Consider the following 11,714-nt stretch of genomic DNA (forward strand, 5'->3'; position numbering starts at 1 on the left):
CCGAATACTGTTAGCAATATTTTTTTTAACTTGGCAGAGTTTTTTTTCATGTTACAGAGATGTCGTGTTCACAGTGAGAGGGCCCTGCCCTCGGTCAGGGGTTGTTCCACGAAGTCTCTAATGAAATACTGAATCATAACTTTATGTCAAGGAAGTATAAGGGGCAAGCTCAAAAACCAATACCCATCTTTAAAAAAAAAAAAAAGCCGACAAGCCTTTGGTCCACAAATAATCAGATCAGTAAGCTTTACAGATATCACCATTTCCATCCTTTCTCAGTGATTGTTTATTTAGCTGAAGGCCTGTATGTGTGATGTTCATTAGCATATCAGAAGTGGGTTATTTGTTTTCTAACTTGCCCAGTGATGAATTCTATATTTTCATTCTTTCTGGTGGAGGCCTAGTGTTGTTTGAGTGCGGAGTGGGGGAAAGGGGAAGGGTTTTGAAAACAGAAGGACTTGTCCACTGAATTCAAATTCTGGTTTGACCATTTTGGTCTTTGTGGTCTGGGTAGCTTTGTCTCACCCCTCTAAGCCACAGTCCATTTCCTGCAAATTGATGTCACAGGGTTAGGGTTAGGGTTTGGCGATAAAATGCCACAAGTTGGGGCCAGCAATGCAACAGGAGGCCCCATATTTTTTCTTACCCTCCACAAGGTAAGCGTCCCTAAGAAGTGGTCACACCTGGTTCTGCAGTCTCCCCGTCACCCGCAAGAATCCTGTTGCAAGAATCCTGTTCAGAGGAGAGCCAGGCCCAGCATTACAAGGATTCCTTCTATTCTTCCCAAATTCTTCTCATTTTTTAACACTCTCTGTCCTTTTCCCCAGGTCAAAGGAAAGGATATGATCTCTACAATTAAAAAAAAAAAAAAAAGACTTATTTTTTTTTCCATGGGCCTGTTGAATCCTCCATAATTGCCCCTCTGTGTCCCAAAAAATGATGTAAGCACTCCTAAAGAATTCCTTACCGACATTCTTATCTTTCCTTGCTGAAACCGGGTCGGTTATTACAACTATTTTTTCAGGATTTAAAAAAAAAAAAAAAAGCAAGACCTGAAAACAAATATGTCTGTGTTTATGCTGTTTTGGGACTGTTATGGTTAAAAGAGAGACCGTTGGTTTTCAGTTACATATTCCTTATATCCTACCCACCTCTCAAGTGCCAGCTTTGATTACTTTCTAGACCATGTGGTCTGACCTATCCACCTGGGTCCTGATGTACCTACCCATGGTCAAGCCAGAAGGGGCAACCTTCCCACCGGCTTTGCAATCAAGAGGCTGACAACCACCAGCCAGCCAACCGTCAAAGTCCCTGTTCGTGACTCTCTCCCCCCGCCCCCAGCAAGCTGCCTCCCTTCCCCCACTTTCCCAAATATCTTGGGCATCTCAAACAAACCAATTACACTCAGGTTGTTTAAACAAACAGCAGCCCAATTCCCTGACCCAGAGCCCCAGCTGAGGGATTCCCTCGGGTCCACTCTCACCACCTCCACCCCCCACCCCAAGCCTCTTTCAGGCAAGAGTAGCCCCAGCAGAGACAATAACTCAGCGTTAACAGTGGGCACTTCTGAGCGTCTAAATGTTTGCAGACACTTGGTAAAGTGTCCCAGGCCAAGCTTCCAAAGGACAATACCTCCATGCTGCGTTTGTTTAAGCAGGCAATCCCAGATAAGAGAGGGGTTGCCTCCCCTCTCCAAAAGCCAAGAATGCAAGACAGAGGCTGGAGGCAATGCTGTGGGAGGCTGGGGCAAATTCCACTGGAACAGGGAATACTTGAGTCTCTCTCTCTCCACTTCCACTCTCCCTTCAAAGACTAGACTTACCTACGGAGAACGGAAACCAGGGCATTGGGGCGACTTTTTATTTATTTGTTTATTTTTAAGTATTTTCTAAGTAAGACAACTGGGATAGGAAATGTACAGTTTTCAATTCTGCAACTGGACTGAACGTAGTGGGTACTCAGGTCCCCCTGCAGAAGGACTGACTAGACTTTCCCCACCGGCAGCCCACAGCATGTGAAATGCCAGTCAACGCCCTACACCACACATTTCCCGTTGGCCTGTTGAAAAGAAAAAGAACTTATGATCTCCCAGTCTCTCCCAGCCATTTCTTCAGGTGCCACTACCAGGGGTGCCTGGGTGGCTCAGTGGGTTAAGCCTCTGCCTTCAGCTCAGGTCATGATCTCAGGGTCGTGGGATCGAATCCCACATCGGGCTCTCTGCTCAGCGGGGAGCCTGCTTCCCACCTCTCTCTGCCTGCTTCTCTGCCTACTTGTGATATCTCTCTCTCTCTCTGTGTCAAATAAATAAATAAAATCTTTAAATAAAAAAAAAAAAAAGGTGCTGCCACCAAACTGGCATTGTCTCCCAAATGGGTACTGGCTACAATTCATTTACTCACTCAACAAACATTTATAGATTATCTACTTACACCGGAATCCATACTAGTACAGAGGTCAGGAACAAAGGCAAAGTCTAGACTCTCACATATGATAGAAGGTGATATGTATCTAAAGAGAGGAGCAAACAAAGATGCTCAGAGTTCAGAGAAGAGATGACTTCTGGCTGAGAATCGGCAAGCTGAGCAGAGAAAGCTTCTCAAGGAAGGAGCTACGGGACTCGATACTTGACTATCTGCCATCAACAGAGACAGGAGCCAGCTGGGTAATCTGACTGTGGACAGGCTCTTTCCCACGTATTTCTGCTTCTTGCTACTTCTCCTTGGTCCTTCATACATTAAAAGAGAAGTTCTTGTATTTCCTGAGTCCCAGACCTAGAGAATCTCAACTCCCTCCAGGAAAATGAACATGTACCAATATATAGCACACAATTTCACCTCAGATTAAGAATTCTAACAATTGAATGTTAGTATCGGCAGACCCATTTTTGACAGGAGGATTGAGAGGAAACAAAAATCTCCATCTATCTAACCTTTACATTTTTATTCATTTTTTTTTTTTAGATTTTATTTGTTTATTTGACAGAGAGAGATCACAAGCAGGCAGAGAGGCAGGCAGAGAGAGAGAGAGAGAGGAGGAAGCAGGCTCCCTGCTGAGCAGAGAGCCCGATGCGGGACTCGATCCCAGCACCTGGAGACCATGACCGGAGCCCAAGGCAGAGGCCTTAACCCACTGAGACACCCAGGTGCCCCCATTTTCGTTCATTTTTTTAAGTTAAATGATATATGTGGTCTACAAAACCCTCAAGAGGAAAACACTTCCCATATCATTTGAAAAGCCCGACAGCTTGGGAGAAACCAGAGAGCTGCCCTGAAATGATGCTGCCATATTTCACATACAAAAGCCTGTCTGACCTTTTGTACCTTCTCTGGGTTGCAAATTCTGAAGTAGGTGTTTCAAATGCCCAAAAATGATGCTCTGAAAGCATCTCTCACAAAAGAATCTAAATCAAATGTCAACATTTCTCTTTTACAAAATCTGAGAGCCATGAATCTAGGTGGAGAAATCGTGACTTAATGACACTCCAACAGATAGGACAGCGAGTGTCTCCTAGCCTTGCTCAGGTCTACACACCATACACAACGGAGGGAGTTATATACATAATAACTGAGGGATTGGATGAGAGCCTTTATGAAAGAACAAATGGCACACTTTATACTACAGTTCATTCCAGAACACTATGTGTAATTAAAATAGGTGTTTTAAAGGTTAATTTGATTCACTACTTAAAATATACATAGCAGGCAATCTCCTAGTTTAAAGATCTTGGATTCCAAATCCTGATAACACTGAAAAATACTTTTAACTTTTAACTTTGAAGATAATTGTACATTCACATCTAGTTGTTAAGAAATTTCAGAGAGATCCTGTGGCCCCTCTACCCAATTTCCCTGACTGGTAATATCTTGCAAAACCATAGCACAATCTTAAGACCTGAATATCAACAGTACTACAGTGGAGAAAAAAGAGATCTATCACCAGGATCCCTCCTGTTGCCCCTTAGAGCCACAAGTGTTTATCTTCCATCCCACCACCTCCTCAATGCCAGGTAATTATTAAAATGCGCTTCAGTCCTATCAATTATCATTCCAAGAATGTTATGTAAATGGAATCATACAGTATATAACCTGTTGGCTTTTGGTTCTTTTTTTCCACTCAGCATAATGCCCTTGAGATCCCTCCAAGTTGTTACCTGTATCAACCATCTGTTTCTTTTTATTGCTGAATTATATTCCATGGTATGGATGTACCACAGTTTGTTCAATCAGTCACATGCTGAAGGACATCTGAGTTGTTTCCAGTCTGGTGCTATCAGGAGTAAAGCCACTATAATCATCCATATCCAGGTTTTTGTGCGGACATCAGTTTTCATTTCTCTGAGATAAATGCCCAGGAATGTAATTTCTGGGTCACATCATAGTTGTATACTTAATTCTTTAAGAAACAGACAAATTGTACCATATTACATTCCCTCCAGCTGCAATGTGTACTGGTCTTCCACACATCTTCAGCAGTAGAAATACTGTTGTCACTACCTTATATTTAGCCACTCCAATAGTTGTCTAGAGATAGCTCATTGTGATATTAATTTCCAATTCCTCAATGGCGAATGATATTAACCTCTTTTCATGTGCTTATTTGCCATCTGTGTATCCACTGAAATGCCCATTCTCTAATTGTATTGTTTGATGTTCTTACTGTTGAGTTTTCAGGGTTCTTCATATAGTCTAGATACGAGTCCTTTGTCAGATATGTGCTTTGCAAATATTTTGTCACAGACCCTACTGTATTTCTTCATTCTCTTCACATGGTCTTTCACAGAGTCAAAATTTTCCAATTTAATGGAGTACACTTTATCATTTTTATAATATATCGTGTTCTTGGAGTCAAGTCTAAGAACCCTTTGCCTAGTCCTGGATCTTGAAGATCTTCTTCTATGTTTTTGCCTAAATTTTTATTTTGTGAAGTCTGTGATCAATTTCGACTTAATTTTTGTATAATGTGTAAGACTTAGGTTGAGGTTCTTTTTTTTTTCTTTTCTTTTTTTTTTTTTTTGCTTATGGAATACCCAAAACTTTAGATTTTTTACTACATAAGGCTATTTTTCAAAGCAAGCAACTGAATGTTGGACTTGAAAGTCTTTTTCATCCACAGTCTGGGGAAAAAAAAAGTGCCATCAGTTCTAAATTTATCATTTGATGTTACCTCTTCCAGAACCAGTGATTCTGTCCTCCAAATGAGAGAATTGGTGGCTAACCAGAGTGATCCACGGGAAGATGAGGGTCTTTACTTTGCCAAATATCAACTAAGGAGGGCCCAAATCCATACCGGCTATCACCTATTAATCTTAAAGACTCAAGCACAGGAAAAAAGAAAGTTTAGGATCGTCTCCAAAATAGTTTCCACTCGGTAAGGATTGTAAAATTGAGGAAACATCTTCCAGGCAACCCGGTAAGATCAAGAAGAGGGATAGGGACAGGAAGAGTCCATTCCTTCCATTGGGTTTCTAATTTTGACCACCACAATTTCATAACAGTGATCTGTTAACTCACGGTGGGCTCAGAAAATTCCTTAATTGCTTCTGCAGTGCAGGTCAGCCAGCTCTGCTCAGCCTGCAATCTGTATTTCCAAAAGAACTATTCATTAACTCCTATTAAAAAAAAAAAAAAAAAAACAGAAGCCTGGGTCTATAACCTTTACTGGATTACGCAGAGTGGGATGGGTGCTGATTGCCTTCCAAAGGCTCTGAAGAGCAGACCAGGCAGGGATGCTTTTCCAGTGGAGACCCACCCCTCTCCCCCCAGCCCCTCCTGCTCTTCCCCTTCCAGGATAAACACAAAGCAGAGACCAAGCTCCCAGTGGGATGACCTATAAGTGACCCTTGGACTGACCTAACACTCTGGTCACTCTCACCGACAGATTTGTTTATCTTGGAACCTTGGAGCCTCTGCACCCAAAAGCTTCAGCCCTAGACTCCAAGTCTTCCCAAGCGAGCTGTCAGTCACGGCTTGAGTGCGTGTGGGACAGTTGCATGATAGCCCGAGTTTATTTACCAAAATCTGATGTTTATGCTGTCCAGCACTGAGTAGGGGTCGTGGGCTGCTGAATCCAGTAATTGCAGAGCCAGCTCAACTCCTCCATCAGGCATTAGCTCTTACACTAAAGAATTATCAGTGGACCCTGACAGCGCATCTCCCCCTGGGAGATTAAAGGTCCCAGGGTAATCTGAATTTGGCATCTCCAAAGGAGGGGTATGTGGTTAGGCCATTCCCCTAGAGCTTATTTTACTGAAACATAAGGAGCCCAGCCACAAACGGTATGAGGGAGAAGTTTGGGCTTCTAATCATGGTGCATCACACCGTATGGCCTGTTTGATGGGACTATAGGCAAAGTTTACACGTGATAGTGATGTCTTGATATTTATCTAAAGAAAGAAACGGATGCTGTCTCTAGTTGGAGCCCTAGATGGGGTGATCAATACATCCAAAATTAAAGAGAGGTGGAAAAACTGTACTAAATTCCTTTTTAATAGATTTTATTTTCCCAGATAGGAAAATAAATAGGGTTCCCTTAAGGAGCCCCAGCTGACATGCAGAATCTATACTGCTGGTCAGATTTCAGGGGTAATCCCGAGAGGATAAGACTTTTCAGAGGATGGAACTCATTCTTACTCAAGCTGATCTGTACACAGTTTCTTTCGGGCTGCTGTTTTCCAGTGGTTGAGTAAAGCAAACACGTAAGGCCAAACCAAGAAAGATGACAAGGTTGATTACAGAACTGGGCTTTTCCCCCTCTGCTCCTGGCAGAAAATTTCATTTAGATCTGAACCCTCAAGGAATGCTTTTATTTGGAAAACCAGATGAGGAGAGGGAGAACTGTCCCTTCCAAGGGCAGTGCAGAAAGAGGGCTCTCCTCCCCTTTTATCCCATTAAGTCCTGCTGGTCAGGCACTGAGAAGGCCCCTCTATTATCAGCCGTGGCTTAAATAAACCTTCTGCCTCAGCCCCCAGCCGGCTCCCCCCATGCTGCCGGCCCATCCATCACTGTCACCTGTGTAGAGTGGCGGCCATGACAGTTCATGATCATTAACCAGCCCTGGTGTGCTTTGTGTTAAAGTTAAGACACATCAAACACAGAAAAGCCACAGTTCTTAAAGTTACAGGAGACACGGATGTGCCAGGGCAGCCGAGGTCCAAACTTGACGCACAGCTTTGACAAAAGGCGAAAACGAGCGCTGAGTAAAAATGCCTCAGAATCCCTTCTGAGGTGGGGTGGGGGCGGTGTGCTGGGAGAGATAGGAACCTGGTGGAAAAAGAGCAGTGTGCCAACAGGGTGACAGAGCCCCAGTAAAGAGACCGTGAACCAAACACTCAGCGACAAGGCTTTGGAAACCACCACAAGCCAGCCAGCCGCCCGGTGAAGCGGCCCCTTCAGTGCCGGTACAGTCCCCACAACTCCCTTCCCCTCCCCAACCCCTCCACTCCCGCCCCCACAGCAGGAAATCTGCTCCCAGAGAGAACACTCATGGGAAATTATCTCCCTGATGTCCTTGGCACACTCAGCTTCTGAACCATTTCATAAACTTCTTACCCAAGTGGACTCCAGTCCCTGAAAGCAATGGCAGGTAAATGGTGTCTATTTCTCAAAGGTGTAGAATATGGAAGTAACAGGGTGCGTGCGTGAAAGATGTTTGTGTATTTGGGTGATATGACTTACATTTCATGATTTCTCTCTGCCCCACTGTTTAATTAAGACATTTGCTTTTCTTTCTTTCTTTTTTTTTTTTTTATTTAAGGACATTTGCTTTTCTTATCATGACTTTTCTGCAACAAGGCCCAGTTTAGGGAAATGACCTTGAGAGGCAGTTTGAGAAGGCAAGGGAGCTGGCTTTGCCAGCCAGTATTTAAAAATTAAGTAACGAAGAGAAATAAACAAGCAGCCCATAACCGCCCTGCTACCAACATGAAGGAATACACGTGCCATTCCTCTATCACCTTCTTCGTGCAATTGACATTTATTCTGTCCTTCCCACGATACAAGGGACCAGCAATGAGTAGGGGCCATGGGCTTATATATGCTACAGGGTTATAAAGAGCAAAAAAGAGGGTTATAACTCTTAAGAGAGATGAATATAATCACTACAATGGAGATAGGCAATGGGGGAGCAGAGAATGAAGGGGGTATCAGGATAGGATGCATCAAGAAGGACTTCCAGCAGGTGTGACCAACTGGCTGGGTGTTGAGGTATGAGCAGGAGTTCAACAGAGGAAGGTATTACAGCGCACAAAAAGGTACAAAATTAATGATTGCTAGCATTTGCTAAGCCCATACTAAAATCCAGGCAGTATACCCAGCATGTTCTAGATCTACACAGCAGCCACTGGCCGCAGGGGGCTAGTGAGCACTAGAAATGAGGCTGCCCTCTGCCCTGTGCCCTCTGCCTCTGCCCCTCCCCTTGCCCGTGTTCTTTTCTCTCTCTCATGCTCTCTCTGACAAATAAATAAATAAATAAATTTTTAAGGGGGGTTTCTCTGTTTTAAAAAAATTTTTTTAAACAAATTTATTTAGAGAAAAAGAGAGAGAGTGGGGGAGGGGCAGAGAGAGTGGGAGAGAGAATCCAAGCAGACTCCCCACTCTGCACGGAGCCCAGGGCAGGGCTCTAACTCAGTACCCTGAGATCATGACCTGAGCCAAAACCAAGAGACAGATGCTTAACCAGCTGAGCCACCCAGGAGTCCCTAAAAACACTTCTGAAGCTATCGATACAGTCTCTGAGGCCCCTCGGAGTTCAAACATCCTTTGACCTTGGAGTGTAATTTTATTGTTTGATCCGGCTCTTCCATCATATCATTGTTCATCAGTTTGATTAATGTGATGTGACATTCTCCACCAGGAACAAGGCCCCTCCGGGCAGCATTGCTCCTCTGGGAAAATAGGATTTAACTTACAATAAGTTACTCTTAAATACAGAGTTGTTCCCTTGACCAGAAGATGTTTGGCTGCACAGTGCTTTTGCAGAAAGTATTTAAAAAGTGAAACAAACAAACTATATATATATATCTATATCTAGATATAGATATATATAGATATATATAGATATATCTAGATATAGATATATATAGATATTTTTTTAACTTAAAAGGAAGAATCAGGCTTCTGCTTCACCTTGTGTATTAAGATGTTCAAATCCCAGTCCCCACTTTTTCACAGATCCATGGCCTTACGTGCATTGTTTAACCTCTATCTGTTCATTTTCTCATAGAAAACATAGAGAAAATATCTACCTCTCCGGATTAGGAAGAATAAATGAACAGGATGTCTAAAGGTGCTTAGTGTAGCTCCCTGAATAATAAACACTAAATCTGATTTATTACCATTGTTATTACTGTTCTATTTATTGACCTCTACAAGGTATATGACATGTAAAATGAGTAAATTTTATGACCAATCTCAGTACTGTTTTATGGATTCAATGAAAGAAAACATATGAAGCCTTTCTAGTACTAGGGTAGAGTAAACAATTAGTATTATAGCCTTATAACTTGCATCTTGTAAACTATTATCTTTAAATAATAATAGCATGATGTTATAGTTGTACACTTAGAGTATTAAATGTAAAAATGAATCATATCGTCAAAAGCAGAAATTCTTAATGTTGTTCTAAGTGGTTGCTACTCTATGGGAGTATTCTAGCATCCTGTTTGGCTTTTAGGCTCATAAAGGTGATATTTAATAGATCGAATCAATACTTCACATACCAAAGGGTATAAATGGCTTTTCCACGCCACTCAGAGTCCTTGTGTGTAGCATCTCCTTAATTAAAACCTTCATCTACTGAAGCCCAGATCAATTCTGGACGCGGTTTTACAGCTAGAGAAACTGCAGAGCTGCATCATCTACGGCATAACTTAAATCTTCAACAAGCTCCTCACCCAGACTTAGGACAAGAGCCCTCAAAACCTGGCTCTGGTTTGTCCCTCGGTGTAAAACAACTAGCTCCAGGGAGCTGTGGGCCACAACAGGCCGACTGGTCCCAGCAGATCCTGAGAAGCCGCAGCACGGCTCTGTGGCCTGATGGTCAACCTTGCCAAGGGTTCTGTGTGGCAAACTGGCTTACAAAACTACTTCCTGACTTTGGGTATTACTATAGGTCTATTCACCAGCAGGGAAACAAATTTCTATACTTCTGCTTCACTGTATTTTGAGAGGCCAAAACTAGAGTGAAGAATCCACTGGCCCCGGGCTGGAGACTCCTGAGAGAGGGCCAGTGGGTCCATGCCACCCCTGCTGTCACACCCACGGGGATTACGCGAGGAGTCTGGGTCCAGGAGGGGGAGGACTTGCAAAGGTCCAGATGGGGGCTATTGGACAGTGGTTAGACATCACTGAGGCTGTCTGCCCCAAAGTCTTAAGAAACTATTATCCTAAGAGAGGCTTCACTCTGTGGGAAGATGACAAATGGACCTTGATGAAACTATGAAAGGAGGAACAAGGATAAAGATTCTTTTCTTTTCGGCCGTGCTACTGCGAACACGGCCAGGCAAATCAACATGAGCTTCAGGTGGAATGCTGCAGTGGGCTTTGAGACCAAACCCTGAGCTGTGTGTATCCAAAAGGAGAGACAACAAGTTTCTGAATGAGTGACAAGATTTTTACTGACATTGTGATGTTCAGTTCTGGGGTCTCCGCCAGTGCCATTGTTTCTGGAGTTGTACTTTGCATGGACTTCCTGTGTTTGCCCCTTTCCTCCCAAAGGGATTTTCACAAGTCCTAACAGCATCCCCATGAGGCGGGTGAGGAGAAGTGCTCACACGATTTCCCAGCTGTGAAGGCTCAGCTGGGGACCACAAGCGTAGTAAGAAGGCAAAGGGGAGATACTGCCCCTACTGTTGTCAAAGGGAATCACCAAGCCTCTGCCCATTACCAACCAGGATCACATGAAAGAGGTTAAAGGTCAGGAGGTAAGTCTTACCTCCACATAGAAAAACTCCTCCCACTGGACCAGCTCAGGGAAAATAAAGGAAGCCATAAAACACGTGGCTTCATAACCTAGCCAATCACACCCACCATAACGCAATTTTGGTGGCCTTGGAAATAGGTCAGTCATTTTGGAGCCCATTTGGCAGTGGCTACCAAAATGTGAACAGGTGTTTCTTTTGACCCAGCAATTCTAGAAATGCACTCTACCCACATCTGTACCAGAGGGTGTAAGAATATCTCCTACAGCATTTATGTTTGCTGTGGCTTCTTTTCATAGATGCAAAAACTAGAAACAATCTAGATGCTTGTCGATAAAAGGATAAACTTAAATAAATTAGGACGCACATAAATCGATGTAGTTGTTACAAGGACTGAAATTAATCTGTACATAAAGACATGGAAAGACAGTTGAATGTATTCTAAAAATACACTCAAGACTAATAAATCATACTCCGCAGGTTCTGCAGTTACACTATTTGCATAATAGAAGGCAAGGGTCCCCTGAGCAAAAAGAAGGGAGTCTTGATGAGTGAAATTAGGGGATACTCTGAGGCTACAAGAGAGGCTTAGTGAGGATAAATATACCCATGGGAGACAGAAGCTACCCCATGCAGGGAGCCCCTGTTCTGCTGACCCTTAAGTGAGGCTTCTTTGGTTTCTTGGGGCATGAGGGGGCAAGGGGACCTCAGGAGAATAGGATCAGAGTATGAATGAAGCCTAATCCTGGTTCATAGCACTCTCGTCATTGCGTCCTATACCTGCTGTTGTTTGATTAGT

The sequence above is a fragment of the Lontra canadensis genome, unplaced genomic scaffold (genome assembly GCF_010015895.1).
Source record: "Lontra canadensis isolate GAN:19392208 unplaced genomic scaffold, GSC_riverotter_1.0 scaffold17, whole genome shotgun sequence".
In the NCBI taxonomy this organism is placed as follows: Eukaryota; Metazoa; Chordata; class Mammalia; order Carnivora; family Mustelidae; genus Lontra; species Lontra canadensis.